Genomic DNA, 17,052 nt, shown 5'->3' with positions numbered 1-17,052 from the left:
TATTTTAGCGTAGTTGGTAGGATCAGATAGATAGATAGATAGATAGATAGATAGATAGATAGATAGATAGATAGATAAGGCACTATGTAAATGGTAGATAGATATTTTAGCGTAGTTGGCAGGATCAGATAGATAGATATTTTCTCCCTTAGAGGAGTTGGTTAAGGTAGGGTTGGCAGGGAGAAAGGGACGCCTGGGCGTCTTTAGTTAGGCTGCTGTCCTTGTAAGCAGCAGAAAACAGAAAGATGGATGGATGGAGGTAGATGAAGGATGGATAAAGAGAAAGGAGTGAAACCTAAACCTACAAATCGTTGCTTTTCCACTATTGAAATTACACACCAGACACTTGAATGGAAGACCGACAGGCAAATTAGCAGATCAGCAGTCTGATGGCCTGGGATGTTTAACGGATTACGTGACACTCCGTGCAGAGAAGAAAAGACAGAGGAGACGGAGGGACATTTTATCTTTTCCCCATTCTGCTGCATCTTTGAAAGTTTTCATTCTCCACCAGGCTGGCAGCACGGGCGAGTATTAAGCAGGTGCATTCACAAATCTTTTTACTCCCACAATATCATAATTAAAAAAACAGAATACAAAAACTTCTATTGTTAGTTTTTCTGCGGTGTGAAGCACTAAGCACACTTCTGCTGCCAAAGTGGATTTGTTCAGCGGCAGCTTTACTCCCCCATGTGACATTAAGGTTCGAGCTGCACGCCATTTTTAGCCTTGGAAGGTTAGTCGGCTTGCTACTCTTGTAAACTCTTATGCTGGCAACTGGGGTGTAAAACAAAAAAAAAAAAAACATAAAAATAGCAAAAGTGTTTTTTCCTTTGGTACCGTGCCACTTTTATTCTCTAGAAAAACTGTGCTTGTGAACGGATGTTCAAGCTTTGCCCTCACGTGACGTGTTGTTTCTTGGCAACAGCATGCAGGTAAACGTGTTGTACGGGAAGGCACAATAACCACAGGCGGTTGGTAAAGACGTGCTTAATCTGTTGAGGTTCATTCAGCCCACTTTTACCTTTTCAGGCTGGATGAGTAGAATAAAAAATATTAAAAAGGGAGGCTGACGTCTAACTTCACCTCCCGCCGCTCAAACTGATGAACAACATGACCACAAATGTCACCTCAAGCTCAACTCAAATAAACGTCACAAGAGGTGGCGGCACAGTGGTTAGGGCTTTACCACACAGCTCAAGCCCCCCCAGCCTTGCCATTGTACGCATTTTCCTCCAGTCCAAGGGGTTTTCTTTCCAAAGTTTCCAATGATTTGGCATAAGTGAGTATGCCCTGCAATAGGCTGGCAACATGTCTAGGTGTAAGTGCCATCTGTTGGCTCATTTTGCATTTCATTTTTTGGGTGGCTGCTAGTAGAGGGGAAAAAAGTAACCATTAATTGTTCTGGATCTTAAAAAGCAAGTTAGTTGCAAAAAATGGCAAAAAAAGAAGCAGACAAAGGAGGGGAGGGAGCAGGCCACAGTCCTTCCTGATCTGCCCAGCAGAGGCTCACTTGACTCCTGCCAGAGTGCCAGGCCCTTAAAGCTACAGTACCCTCTGACACCCCGGGTCCAAACGCTCAGGTGGACATTCATGTGACTGTGTGTTTCATGGCAATGGTATTCTCAGCAGGATAATACACCTTGGCACACTTCATAGATTGATCAGAAAGGGTACGCGGGACATGATGAAGACTTCAAAGTGCTACTCTAGACTTGAAATTCCCCAGACCTCAATCCTGTTGAATATCCGGGGGACATATTGGAACAAGAAGCCCAATCTGCTGCGGCTCAACCTCACAGCAAACAGGAGCCAGGGGGTTTTGCTGCTGCGGCATCCTGGGGCTTGACACCACAGGACACCTTTAGAAGCCTGGCAGAGTCCATGCCTCAATGGGCTGGCACACAGAGGAGCAACGCCACATCAGGCAGGCGCTTAGAACATTCTGGCTGATCAGTCTATCGTACTGAAGTGGGGGCTTGTTGGTTTTTCTTTTTTTTTTCCTTACTGCTCTGCATCCATCGTAAAGGGTTTCCAATGGGACCAAAGATGTCATTGCAAAAGCTAACATTTGTTCCAGGGTGAATCATGACAAAACGCCATCTTTAGGCACTGTCCCAGATAACAGTTGTGACGGCACAACTAACAGAAGAAATTAGTATGTGAAAGAAAGAATCTATCTGCCTACCTACCTCACTTGAAGTCCCAAAGCATGCAAGTTCCAAAAGAACTTCCAAAATTGTCCATTAGAAATCTATTTATCTATCTATCTATTTTCAAACACATGTGAATAGAGAACACGATCAAGGCTAGGTAAGCAGCATCACCCCAAATAAAAAGGGGACGCTGTTCTTAACTCAGTCACTCTTCTCCTCTGCATTTCAGAGGTAAGCCAAGCCAAGCCAGCAGATGACTGACATCACTTCTGCACCAGCCCTGGAAGCCCCGCCCCTTTCAGGAGGGCACTCTAAAACCGAGATGACAAATCAGAAGGGGCATTCATTTTGGCCCCACAGCTGGTACAGGTAGAGCTCTCAGCACTAAGTGCTTTTTTTGTGACTTGCTTTTGCATTTTTCTTTTTGTTATCATCAAACATGGTTTGACCAAGGTAGTACCACAATTTTTCTTAGTGTCTAAAGTTCATTTCTTTCTTAAGTTAATATCTATCTATCTATCATATAGTGCCTTTCATATCTATCTATCTATTATATAGTGCCTTTCATATCTATCTATCATATAGTGCCTTTCATATCTATCATATAGTGTCTTTCATATCTATCTACCTATCTATTATATAGTGCCTTTCATATCTATCTATTTGATCCTACCAACTACGCTAAAATATCTATCTACTATTTACATAGTGCCTTTCTGTCTGTCTATCTATCTATCAATCAGTTAATTTCACTCTATCTACCTACCTACCATTGTGAGTTGAAGTGCCAAAGCATGCAAGTCTCAGAAATACTTCCAAAAAGGCTCACTAATCCTGTCAAAAACCCCAGCTAGACACAAAATGGACCTCACAGAGTCTTTATACAATAAAAGTTTAATGTACAAAAAATGCTCCTCCATAATAATGAAACTCCATGGAGTACAAAGTCAAAAGAATTTCCCCTAAACAATACGGAAATCCAATGCAACCACAGTCCCAATATAGGAAGGCAAAAAAACCAAGTCAAAAACAGAGCAGGAAGTCAACATATTCAGAGAATCAAGAAAGCACAGAGCAAATTAAGTTACGATTCCCTAGTACATTCAGAATGAACCATCAGGAACTGTGGGAGACTCTCCAGATTTAGAGCGCAGAGGGCAGTTCCAGGTGGTCCTGTCTTTCAGGGGATCACGCACAACGCACATGGAATATGGCATAGGTTTAGAGAACAAATGCTTAAAAAGTAAAGAATACTGCAAATTATAAACAAAAGAAATGGTAAACTTTCAGATAAATCTAAAATGTACAACAAAGACACTAAACAAACGTTTGAACTGCAGCCAGGGGTGGAATCCGTGGAGAAATATGACATCCACCTATCCATCCATCCATCCATCCTTCCATCTATCAATTATATAGCACCTTTCATATCTATCTATCATCATATAGTGCCTTTCATATCTTCATCATCAGTAGCACAAAACAGCTGGTGGTAAAATTCCAATGTGCCAAGGAGAATCTTAGACCAGTCACCATTCACTGGGAGGAAATGGAAGTGGTAGAAAGATACACATGAACTGAACTGGTCTGACAATGCAGTGGCGCTGCACAAGAAGGAATAAATTATATTCTATTATATAGTGCCTTTCTTTCTATCCATCTATCTAATCCTGCCTACTATACCAACTACTTTCTATCTATCTATTATATAGTGCATTTCCTATCTATTTATCTGTTATATAGTGCCTTTTGTATCTATCGCCCATTTTTTAGTCTCCTAGAGCTGTGAAGCCGCAGTGCTAACCACTGTGTCACCTGCACTAGAAACTATCCTGTCATTATAAAAGAAATAAATAAACAGAAATCAAATAACGAGGCTGTACCCTCTAACGACTATTTAAGGACACCACACTGTGTGCTAAATTAATAAACCTTGCAGCATTTAATCAGATGTCTGACTTAATCTGCACGTTATCCTTAATTAAACACATTCAACTAATACAAATGTCCCCTTCACTGTGATATGTTTGCTTTTTTTCTCTTTATTTTCGGCTGTCAGGCCGGCCCTGAAGAGTCACAAATAGTAACAGTTAGAAGAAATGTTGTGGTAGTCAGGTCTCCAAATATTTACAGTTTTTGTACAAATTAAATTGGCTAAGCATATCTGAGCATCATGTCATGATCTGGCTTATGAATTCAGTATTTATTTCCCCCCAAATGCTCAGGGGTCTCTACAGATTATCTGAATGTGGTCTTCAGGGTTTCTGAGGCTATGGAGTCTGGCAGTTGTATTTGTGTTTTGCTTCCTTGAGTTGGTCGCTCTTCCTCCTTCTATCGTGCCATTTTGCTTTCCTTGTGCCCACCCTATTTTTCAATTATCATCTTTCAAATGCTTCTTATTTTTTATGTAGTTTATGTCAATATTGCTTTTTGATTTATTATTTTGCGTTGATGTGTTGCATATGTATTACATTTTCTTCCTTTCTTTGTGTTTTATGGGCGGAACCCTAAGAGGTGGAGCCACCACAAAATCCCTCATGAAGGACCGCCCTTTGCCTTTATATGGTCAGACAGGGGAGCAGGTCATTCAGTCGTCCATTGTGTCTGTCCATGTTATGATCTTTTGAAATTATATTTTTTTTCAACATCTTGCCCTCGAGGACACCAATGAAGAGGAAGTGCATTTAGGACTGAAGACAGGAAGTATTTCTTTACTCAAGGAATTGTGGGAATCTGCAACAAATGCTTTGCAATTTCCTTTGCAAACAGCGTCAACTACAAAAGGCTAACCAGTCCTGGATGGGGAGCTGGTCCATCACACACACGGCCACACTCATCTGGAGTCCTGTGTGCAGTTCTGGTCACCACCAGTGCAGGATTTACGTATAAGCTACACAAGCTATAGCTTAGGGCCCCCACCTTCTTGGGGGCCCCCAAAACAAATCATATTTTGCACTTACATAGAATATCTGGACTTATAAAGGGCCCCATGTCTCAAATAGCTTAGGGCCTTATCAAGTCTAAATCTTGCCCTGGTCACCACACTACAAGAAAGACAGGGCAGCACTTGAGGCCGTGGAGAGGAGAACAAGCAAGTGCATCTCAGAGCTTGAGGACTTAAGACTCAAAGAGTTAAACCTGTTGAGTCTGAGCGGAGGAGACTGCGTGGGTACCTCATTAGGTCTTCAAGATCCACAAAGGCATTGATAAAACAGAGTGACAGGAATTCTTTCAACTTAAGGGTGAATCCCATAATTAATGACAGCAGACATTAAGGGGAAAGCATTTAGGAATCAAGCCAAGAAGAACTTCTTTACACAAAGAGATGTGGGAATCTGAAACAAACTACTGAGACATGGAGTTGAAGCAGAAACCTTGAGAACCTGTAAGGAGGATCTGGATGAGATATGGAGACATACAGTAGGTTATATCACAAAAACAGTTGATTATAAATCGAGGGACGTTATGCTAAGATCATTTAAAGCACTAGTGAGGCCACATCTGGAGTCCTGTGTGCAGTTCTGGTCACCACACCACAAGAAAGACAGAGCAGCACTCGAAGCTGTGCAGAGGAGAACAAGCAAGTGCACCTCAGAGCTTGAGGACTTAAGACTCAAAGAGTTAAACCTGTTGAGTCTGAGCGGAGGAGACTGCGTGGGGACCTCATCCAGGTCTTCAAGATCCACTAAGGCATCGACAATGTAGACCGGCAAGAATTCTTTCAACTTAAGGGTGAGTGTCATCCTCGAGGACACCAATGAATGGGAAGTGAATTTAGGCCTGAAGACAGGAAGCACTACTTTACTCAAGGAATTGTGGGAATTCTGAAACAAATGCTTAGTACGTTCCTTTGCAAACAATGTCAACTACAAGAGGGTGCTGGTCCATCACACACATGGCCATACTCATCTGGAGTGCTATGTGCAGTTCTGGTCACCGCACTACAAGACAGACAGAGCAGCACTTGAAGATGTACAGAGGACAACAAGCAAGTGCATCTCAGAGCTTGAGGACCTAAGAGTCAGAGAGTTAAACCTGTTTAGTCTGAGTGGAGGAGATGGCGTGGGGATCTCATCCTGGTCTTCAAGATCCACAAAGACACTGAGACACAAGTCGAACCAGCAGAATTCTTTCAACTTAGGGGTAAATCCCATAATCGTGGACAGCAGACATTAAGGGGGAAGCGTTTAGGACTCAAGCCAGGAAGAACTTCTTTACACAAAGAGATGTGGGAATCTGAAACAAACTACTGAGACATGGAGTTGAAGCAGAAACCTCCTTAAAGTAGGATCTGGATGAGATATGGAGACTTATGGTAGGTTATATCACAAAAAGTGTTGATTATAAGTCAAGGGACGTTATGCTAAGACCATATAATGCGCTAGTGAGACCACATCTGGAGTCCTCCGTACAGTCCTTTTTACCACCGTACAAGAAAGACAGAGCAGCACTTGAAGATGTACAAAGGACAACAAGCAAGTGCATCTCAGAGTTTGAGGATTTAAGACTCAGAGAGTTAAACCTGTTGAGTCTGAGCAGAGGAGACTGCATTAGGACCTCATCCAGGTCTTCAAGATCCTCAAATGCATCGATTAAGGAGATCCAACAACATTCTTTTGGTTGAAGGGTGAATCACCAAACTCAAGGACACCAATGGAAATGAAGGGGAAGAACAATAAAAACTGAAGCTTGGATGCACGTCTTTACGCAAAGAGTTGTGGGAACAAACTACCAAGACATGGAGCTGAAGCAGAGACCTTGAGAACCTTTAAGAAGGATCTGGATGGGATATGGACGGGCAGCTTGATTTGCATTCAGCCCTGCAAGTAGGGCCTCCAGTCTGAAGGCAAAACCTGGAGGTTGGTGGTAGGATTGGGACTCCAGCTACCATAAAAAGAAAACATCACGCTGAGATGTCACCTGTCACGTGGCTGCACTCAGGTCCTAATCTGGGATCCTCAGGTGGTTTGTCGTGTGGTGGGTGTGGCAATGCGCGGTATCAACGCAGACTCCTAACCTCCTCCTCCTCCGCTTCTTGAGAAACAAACGAGGGACAAATGAACTGAATGGTCTGCTGTCGTTTGTCAAATCTTTTATCTTCCTTGGAGCGCCATGTCACAAGTCCTGCGTACACAAAATCGACTCCCCTCCCTGTGATTCCGCTGCTTTGATACACGAGTTTCCAATTCCTAACCGCGGCCGCGTTAACAGCCAGGTTGACGCTTTCTGCAGACGTGTGGGCATTTTACACTTGCAAGGTTAATGACCGATGGGCCGCTGAATTTCACGTTGTTCTCACGTCTTTCATGTCCCTCCCCGCTTTCTTGCTCCGATTCTTCGATAAAGTGAGTACGCTTAGAAAACTCCGATGAAGAATATTCCATGAAAGACTTTCATATTATACAAATGATCCTTGTTAAGGATGACTCGGATACATCTGAAGGCTTCCAGCGAAGATCAATAGAACAAAGCAGAGAAAAAGATTGTTTTGAAAAATCTCTCTTGGCAAACAAGGGCCGAGACGATCTTTCATGTACGACGCTTGGCAACACTTTTATGAAAGGCCTTTTGTTGCCGATTTTACAGCGAGTGTTCCTTCTGGCATGTCGGGTATTATTTATTAGACAATGTCTGTTTTGAAAGGAGTGATTAGGAATATTTGGAATGAAGCTCACCTAGAAAGATTCTTATAATTATTAGACAGACTTTACTGACTGGAATGATCCGTCTGAATTTGTGGACTGTCCTATGGAGGAGACCCACCGCCCCAAACCAAAGCATTTGCATTTCGGAGGGCGGCCACTTGTCAAAAGGAATTTCCAATATTAATTAAAAATGAATTCTTGCTTAAGAACTGCAGACAAGAAGAATTTTAATAAAGCAGGGCTGTTGGGGGAGACGGGACACACTGGCCATCATGGCGGGAGAAGAACTGGTATCCGTACCAGGCAGGACAGGGGAAGACAATTTATTCAGGACACCGTCTCCCCCAGCATCCTAGGTGGCAGCCCTCCTGGGCTTCAGTACTGCTACGGAGACACATCAGGCATATTGGGAATTGTAGTTGTTTTGGCCAGCCCTGTTTGGTCCCGTGGTTGCCACCGGATGGGATTTACATGCCCTACTTTGCCAGGCTCCCAATGCCACAGTATCGCAGCTCTCAGGTTTTACATCAAAGGAGCAGCCTCCTTCATCCAAGTGAGTCGGGAGGAGGAGGAGGACGACGAAGCTTGCTGGAGGAGCGGATGGACAGATGGTGGCGTTGATGGAAACGATAGAGTACAGTTTGTGGTGTGGGAAACGCTTACTTGGATGAGTTTCACACAATAAAAGCTCCTGATGTCAGCTCTTCCTGTTACTGTCTGTTCTGGTCTCTGATTATCATTTATGTCCCGTGAGCTCATTTGGGCCCCTGACTTGCTGCTCTGTGCGTTGATTTCCATTCCGGTTACACATCCTGAGCTTTATTTCTTTACATTCATTTTTTTGCCTGTTATGATCCCTACATGCCATCTTCTCATTCTCTCTCATTTCATTTTCGCATTTTACTCGCGTTTAACCCCTTGTTGCCTAAACTTATTTACAATTATATCCATCCAGTATCCAACCCGCTGCATCCTAACTACAGGGTCACGGGGGTCTGCTGGAGCCAATCCCAGCCAACACAGGGCACAAGGCAGGAAACAAACCCCGGGCAGGGTGCCAGCCCACCCGCAGGGCGCGCACACACACACACACCAAGCACACACTAGGGACAATTTAGAATCGCACCTAACCTGCACGTCTTTGGACTGTGGGAGGAAACCGGAGTACAAAAGAAGTTCTTTTGTGTTTTTGCTGTCAAGCAGATGCTAAATTAAGTGGCGATTGTTAATATGAATACAGCGCACAAGCAAACAATAAGCTGGTACGTATTTTTATCTTAGCATAACTTACCTCAGATTTGGACAATCTCTCAAAGTTAACAGCCAAAATCCACGTGCACGGCCACGCCAACACTTCACTTCCATCAGGCTGATGTAGTTTCCACGATGACTGCTAGATGGCGTGACCAGTGCTTCTAATACGATCCTTAGTACGCATCGAATACGCATCAGCCACCTCGGCTGCATTCAGGCGTGAAGCGGTTTCACGACAATCGTCTACGAGGGGATAAAGTTCTCCGGCGGATAAGACGGAACTTGATTTTACCGTATAATTTCGCTTACTTTATAATGTCGGTCATATAAGGCGAATGCGGAAAACTCATCAACTTTGTTCTTCACGTTTTCGTGCGAAACGGTTTGCTTTGCATTTCATTGCGACGTTTCAAACAAAAACCCTTAAACTTGTGGAGCTTCTTTGGTACAACGAGTCCTACTAAGGTGGAGTCGGTGGCTCCCGAGGCCTAAGGATCTGCAAGGTTACCGGTTCAAATCCCGTTACAGCCAGAAGGGAATTCTACTCTGTTGGGGCCTTGAGCAAGACCCTTCATCTGAAAATCGCACCGGGGTGCCATACAATAGCTGACCCCATGCTCGGAGACCACCCCAAAAGGTCACGTGAAAAGACAATTTCCCCTCGGGGATTAATATAGACCATCAAATGAAATACGAACTGCTGCAATGCCCTTCTGGTAGCTGCATTCTGATCTATTTGGAAAGCCTCGACAAGGGCATCTACCGTATATACTCGCATTTAAGGTTTCCTGCGAATAAGTCAGGCCTGGATTTTAACCGTAAAATTGACGGTATTTTTATAATGTCGGTCATATAAGTCGAATGTGGGAAACTCCCTCTATTGGTCCAAGAGATTACGATATGCTAACGCCCACCTGAGAGAGTCACCACGGCGCACACGGCCTTTGTATTTCTATGTATTGTGCCTACATGACCACACGGTGATACCCGAACTCTTCCGAAGTGACGTTTGCACCATTTAGTGTTTTTCGTGTCTCACACCCTCACACACTTTTATCGTAAGAGCATCCGTTATCTACGATGAGAAGAAAATATGAAGCTGGTTTTAAATTAAAAGTCATTGAAGTGGTGAAAGAAAAGACAAAATTCAATGCATTGGAGAAACTGATGAAAGATTGGAGGAAGCAAGAAGATGAAAGAAAAAAAAATTTAAGTGTCGTATTTTTGAACGGGCGTATAAGTCGGGCTCTGATTTTATGATCGTTTATTCGGGTTTCCAAGAGCCGACTTATACACGAGTAAATACGGTAACATCAATGAAACAAGTGGCAGTGACACACCAGATTACGATTACGTTGACCTCATGGTTCGGTTTTTAAGTGGACTCCAAACCAGGTGTAGAAACATCTCAGTGATGATCAATAGAACGGGATGACACCTGAGCCAAAGCAAAGGGTCCGGACAACTCGTGTCAACGGGACATTTCAGGTTCTTCCATTTTTTTTTTTAAATAAATGTGCGTGAACGTCCCGTTTTCGTTTCTCATTCTGCCGTACTGAACATTTGATGATGGAAAAAATGAATTGAAATGTTTTCAGCACATGGCTGGAACATAAAATTTGATAAAGCGAAGGGGCCTGAAGGCTTTCTGCAGGCACTGCACCCTTCATACCAGGCGCTGCCAGCCTGTTTCCAGCGGAGGAGCTCTCAACAATTGGCCCTGCAGTGTCCTCTGTTAGAGGTTAGGAGCCTGCACTGCTAACATTGCATTGTCGCACCCACCACGTCATACCCCGGGACGGAGAAACTGCAGGTTAAGGGCTTTTCTGAAGGACCCAACAGAGTGGGATCACTTCTGGCATTTACGGGATTCGAAAAGGCAAACTTCCCATGGCCAGAACAGTGCCACCATCCTGACCAGTGTCGTCTGTGTCCTGTTCTATGTGTGCACAAGACCAGTTTAGTGTTTGGGCTTGAAGGCCTTGACCCAAATTAAAATTCGGACCACCAGGTATGTTTTTATTTTGAGTTTTAATAGAGGATTTGCACTTTGGGGTTGAGTTTTACCCAACTGAGGGCACACATAATGAACGTACTCAAATACTGGTACGGGTACACAGATGCCCAAGCACTTTGAAAAAGACCCTCTTAAATTTGAGCCTGAATGTAAACCTTGTATCCGAGTTTCAAGTTATTATTTTATTTATTTTTTTGATGGTGTGGACTTTTTTTGTCCCGGAAATGTTCTTTGTTAAGTAAAGCTGAATTTATAAATGTAGAGGAACAGCCTCCCTGGTGACTTTTCCAGCTGTAGTCAATAGGGCACCAGAAGAAACCTGAAAGCAAAGCCTTAAAAAATGAAGCCGACTGCAGCGGCATACATCATCAGATAGAACATCCATAAAGCAGCAGAAGGTGCTTCATCATGGGACGAAAAAAAAACACAACGGGCTTAAGTAAACCCTGCTAAACACGATTTGGTTTGATTTCTAATAACACAATGAAATCGGTTGTGGACTACGCCAAAGGCAACAGATATTTTGAATGTGTCTTTAAAATGTCATCGAATTAATGTCTGGCTTGCCATTTGGAGAGCCCTAATCAGTTCACGATTGAATTTTAAAAAGAGCGGGATATGTGTAAAGCGCTGAGTTGCCCTTTAGAGTCCATACTAATAGATAAATAGAAAGGGAAAATATCGCGCCTGTCAGAGTTGTGCTAGCCTGCTGTGAAACTTGACAAAAATTAAAAGAAAAACCTAAAAAAAGCAGCTTTCTTCAAATGTATTGTTGACAGAAATGATGCAATATGCACACTGGAATAGTGGCATTTAGAAAGAACAAATGTATGAGCCAGACGACGCAGTGCTAGAATTAAAGGCACCTTAATGGCTCTGTGGTTAGACTTAGAAACTCGTCAGATCTGCTGGCGTGTACTGCAGCTGTTCAGCTCACGCTCTACCAGTGGAAGGTGTGTGCGGGCGCATACACACTAGCTGGGCTACCCGACTAAGAAATCAACGCGGACCTCAGTGCATCATCTATTGGAAAGTATTTTGTAATGCCAGTAGTAATAAAATGCATTGCATTTGTCATTCCAACAGATGGCACATCACAAAGATATGTAGTAATAAAATGCATTGTATTTGTCATTCCAACAGATGGCACATTTCAAACAGATGGCACATTGCAAACATTTGCAGTAATAAAATGCATTGCATTTGTCATTCCAACAGATGGCACATTTCTAACAGATGGCACACCACAAACATTTGCAGTAATAAAATGCATTGCATTTGTCATTCTAACAGATGGCACATTTCAAACATTTGCAGTAATGAAATACATTGCATTTGTTATTCTAACAGATGGCACACCGCAAACATTTGCAGTAATAAAATGCATTGCATTTGTCATTCCAACAGATGGCACATTTCAAACATTTGCAGTAATAAAATGCACTGCATTTGTCATTCCAACAGATGGCACATTTCAAACAGATGGCACACTGCAAACATTTGCAGTAATAAAATGCATTGCATTTGTTATTCCAACAGTGTTTTATTTCCGGTTAACTGGATAAAAACAGACAAAGTCACTTTTAAAAAAAGCTTCAGTAGAAATAAGAACAACAGAACCCAGAAACTGCTTGGCGAAGAATGCAAGTTATCCTTTTTTTCTTTGCATTTTCATACCATGTCTTCCTTTTACTCCTTTCCGCCTGTCCCAGTGGTAAAATAAAGCCATTGCATCCGCGTAATGCTAAAATCATAAGTGTGACTATTATGATTGACACTCCACTTTGCCACATGTTTAGCGGCAGCACGCTTCAATAGGTTAGATGATGTGGAAGCGAGTAAACAACAGATGCAAAGGTAAATGACAGTCCCCGGGGAGGTCCACTCGGCATCTGTGTATATTTAAAGGAAACAATGAACGGATTCATCCCAAATTGCTTAAGCAAATATACTCGGCCGTGTCATTTGGCTTCCTGGGTACACGAGGCAGAAGTAGTTTTTCATATTTCATTTAGCCGCGTCCTGTACTGGTGAGCTTTGACTGCTTACATGAAGCTACCACTCTGAATAAATTAAAAGGCAATCAAACTCATGGAAAGGCTCCATTTTCTCTTCTTATTCATGAAGAATGGAAATTTACAAAACGGATGGATTATTCTGCAGAGCCAACTGTCGCTCTCAGCCTGGGCTACCGATTCACACTTGAGTGCTTAGCTCAAGACCAACCTGAACATGAAGAGAAATGGAGATAAAGTAGATGTGCGGCTCCTCGACCCCTTTAAATTAAACTAAAGATCAAATCACGATGGTGGCACGGTGGCATAGCAGTAGTGCTGCTGCCTCGCAATGAGAAGACCGGGTTCAAGTCCCAGGAGCACCCTGTGTGGAGTTTGCATGTTCTCTTCATGTTCATGTGGGTTCTCTCGTACAGTTCAAGGACAAGCAGGTTAGGTGGACTGGCAAAGCTAAGCTGCCCCCTGTGTGTGTGTGTGTTTGCCCTCTGGTGAGCTGGCACCATGTCTAGATTTTGTTCCTTCCCTGTGCCAGAGGATTGCAGGGATAGGCACCTGTGACCATGTCTTAGATAAGCAGGTTAGGGATGAATGGATTCAAATTGTTGGCACGTACTAAGGTACATCAAAAATAAAAGTCAAAATGAAAATGACGCAATTAGGCGGCACCTACAATGCAATACAACACGCAGTCCGCGATGGCTTGTGGACACTTCAAACACACACAACGTAGCGCTCTGCCATTAGTCTCGCAGACGCCAAGGTCATACGAACAGGGTGGCACCATTGTTGAACACACCACAGTGGAGTTTCTTTGGGCAGAGAGAGTGACGGTGGCAGTGGCAGACTTGGTGGCGGTACGGCTGGTGCCTGGGGTGACTGGTCGAGGTGGGATGTAGCGGGCTGCACTAAAAATGCGACATCCGCACGAAGGCAAACACCTCATGGTGGGTTTAAAAATGTTTATTTATTTGCACCTTAAACAGACCGTTTGGTTTTAATGAAGATTTATTTATTGTGGATAGGCCCCGTTTTGCACACATTATACTTTGGCAAAATAAGTCACTCACCCTGGTGCATCCTGGGTTATGACTAATCAAGTCCCAGAGGGAGACACCCAGGGCATCACTAAGGACTAATATCAAACATTAAAACACCAAACAAGAGATAAGTACACGAAAGTCAAAGATCTGAATTAGAGTAAGAAACAGAGAAACAAGAAGAATTGGCACCAACCTCAGCTAATGAACTACAAGGGACTCACAGTCCAGCCTGCTTTTATTGGCTGGGGGGCGGTTCCTAGCAGTGATGGACAGGCTGGCCCCGCCCACCGGAGGGGAGTTCCACCCTCAAAACACTGGCGACGTAACAAGATTTATAAAGACAGCACATACATATTCATAAGCATAACACAAACAAGAACTCGTTAAACAGAAACTACCGGAAGAAACGAACAGTCCTGAAAAATGAATGAAGAATTTAAATATAAGCCGGGGAGGAACTCTGATGGAGTGTTTTGGCTTCTGTTTTGCATTTAACTGATTTCCTGGTTCTGCTGTGGGCTGGCGCCCTGCCCGGGTTCGTTTCCTGCCTTGCGCCCTGTGTTGGCTGGGATTGGCTCCAGCAGACCCCTCGTGACCTTGCAGTTAGGATATAGCGGGTTGGATAATGGATGGATGATTTCCTGGTTTTGTCCCGTTTATTACACCGCGTTTCATCTTCTGGCCCTTTAAATATTCAAACTGGCTCTTTTGCCAGTCTTGGCAGGTCACACAGCGTCCCTGTCCTCACACAGCTACTGCCCTCTAGTGGCACCTCTCTTAATACGACTAACTAAGTACCAAACCCCTCTCTGTCACCTGACCATTAGGTGTGGCCGCCATGCCAAACCCACTAAAATAAAACTGAAGCGTATCGAGTTAGCCCCTAATAAATGAGTCAGATTACCATTAACGCAACGCAGAAAGCGTGGCAGAAGCTGACAGAACGTTTGTGGAGAGGCAGTCAAAATATGGGAAACATGAAAGATGTCAAGGCTGACTTCAGTAATCTTTGCTTTGCTATTTCATGCATTAGAAACTCCGACAGACTGTTTTCATCCCTGAGACTTGGAGATGCGAGTTTGGCGAGGAGGTCTGATTACGCTGATTTGATGTTTCCTTCACAGAGGATGAGAAGTGTGCAATTATTGTGATTGACTTTCATTATTGTTTTCTGCTCGAGCCTTCCCTTCCCTTCCGGTGAGTGAACAGACGATAAGTGCTAAATACGCTTTATTACCAGTGTCACGTTTAATTGATGATTGGAGTCAACGGGAAGTATGGAGGATGAAGCCCACTGCTAAGGTGGAAGAGTGAGATAGGTGAGCCTCCGCTAGCGTTTCTCGTCTCCAGGACAGGAAGCCCCCCGGCATGAAAGTTTAAATTGTTCTCATTTCATAATAACAGAAACTGTGACGCTCAGGAGTTAGAAGATAAGAACATAAGAAATGTGGCAAACGAGAGGAGACCATTCAGCCCCTCAGGCCTGTTTGTTTAACTAATAGCCAAGCTGTCTCCACATCTCATCCAGGTCCTTCTTAAAGGTTCTCAAGGTTTCTGCTTCAACTCCTTGTCTCGGTAGTTTGATCCAGAGTCCCACAAATCTTTGAGTAAAGACGTGCTTCCTGTGTTCAGCTTTAAGTGCACTTCCCCTTAATTTCCACTGCTTGGGTATGGGACTCACCGTTAAGCTGAAAGAACGTTACTGGATCTGCTTGATCGATGCCTTTGAGAATCTTGAAGTCCTGGATGAGGTCTCCACGCAGTCTCCTCTGGTCAGACTCAACAGGTTTAACTCTCTGAGTCTTAAGGCCTCAAGCTCTGAGACGCACTTGCTTGTTCTCCTCTCCATGGCCTCAAGTGCTGCTCTGTCTTTCTTGTAGTGTGGTGACCAGAATTTCACATAGGACTCCAGATGTGGCCTCACTAGTGCTTTAAATGATCTTAGCATAACATCCCTCGATTTATAATCAACAGTTTTTGTGATATAACCTACCATATGTCTCCATATCTCATCCAGATCCTCCTTAAAGGTTCTCAAGGTTTCTGCTTCAACTCCATGTCTCAGTAGTTTGTTTCAGATTTCCACAACTCTTTGTTTAAAGAAGTGCTTCATGGCTTGAGTCCTAAATGCTTTCCCCTTAATGTCTTCTGTCCTCGATTATGGGATTCACCGTTAAGCTGAAAGAATGTTGCTGGATCTACTTTAATCGATGGCTTTGAGTATATTGAAGACCTGGATGAGGTCCCCATGCAGTCTCCTCTGCTCAGACTAAACAGGTTTCACTCTCTGAGTCTTATGTCCTCAAGCTCTGAGACGCACTTGCTTGTTCTCCTCTGCACAGCTTCAGATTTTGTGATATAACCTAACATTTTAATTGCCATTTCAATTGATGTCTCCATAGCTCATCCAGGTCCTTCTTAACACTAGAATTACCAGAACCTACGAAAAAACTCATCCCACCTTAAAACGCTTTGCACCTCTCCGTCAGCGTCTTTTGTCTTCTAAATGTGTGGCAAGCAGCCTACTATCACATCCCCCCACCCCACACAGTCTGTGTCCCTGCGTGTCAGTTGTGTAGAGTAAGTCGTCAAGCAAAATGACACCTTTTATAAATACCATAAGATCGTTATTTGGAACACTTGTATTTCACGTGTGTTCCATGTCTACAATGATCTATGTAAACACATTGTTAAAACAGAAACGTTTTTCATGTTTTAGTAATAATTGACGAAATGTAGACATGAAGTATGTAATGTGTAAAGCCTGAATTCCAAATATCAAAGAAACACTTTCACAAAAGGTACAGATATAACAGAACAAATGCGCTTCTATTCAAGAGCTCTTAACTGCTGCTGTGACTTTGCTACCCAAGAATCACTGGGAGTGGATGGCCGGTGAGGTCATCAACAAGGCAATTTAAAGAT

At 43.4% G+C, this 17,052-nt stretch overlaps 1 protein-coding gene across 3 annotated transcripts in view; it reads right to left on the bottom strand.

Annotated features, from left to right (window-relative positions):
• fhit (fragile histidine triad diadenosine triphosphatase) overlaps positions 1 to 17,052 on the bottom strand; it is a 1,101,949-nt gene that overhangs the window by 55,539 nt on the left and 1,029,358 nt on the right. The gene's annotated exons all lie outside the window — the stretch shown is intronic.

This window comes from Polypterus senegalus, chromosome 12 (genome assembly GCF_016835505.1).
Source record: "Polypterus senegalus isolate Bchr_013 chromosome 12, ASM1683550v1, whole genome shotgun sequence".
Classification (NCBI taxonomy): domain Eukaryota; kingdom Metazoa; phylum Chordata; class Cladistia; order Polypteriformes; family Polypteridae; genus Polypterus; species Polypterus senegalus.
This window is presented reverse-complemented; position numbering and strand designations above follow the sequence as displayed.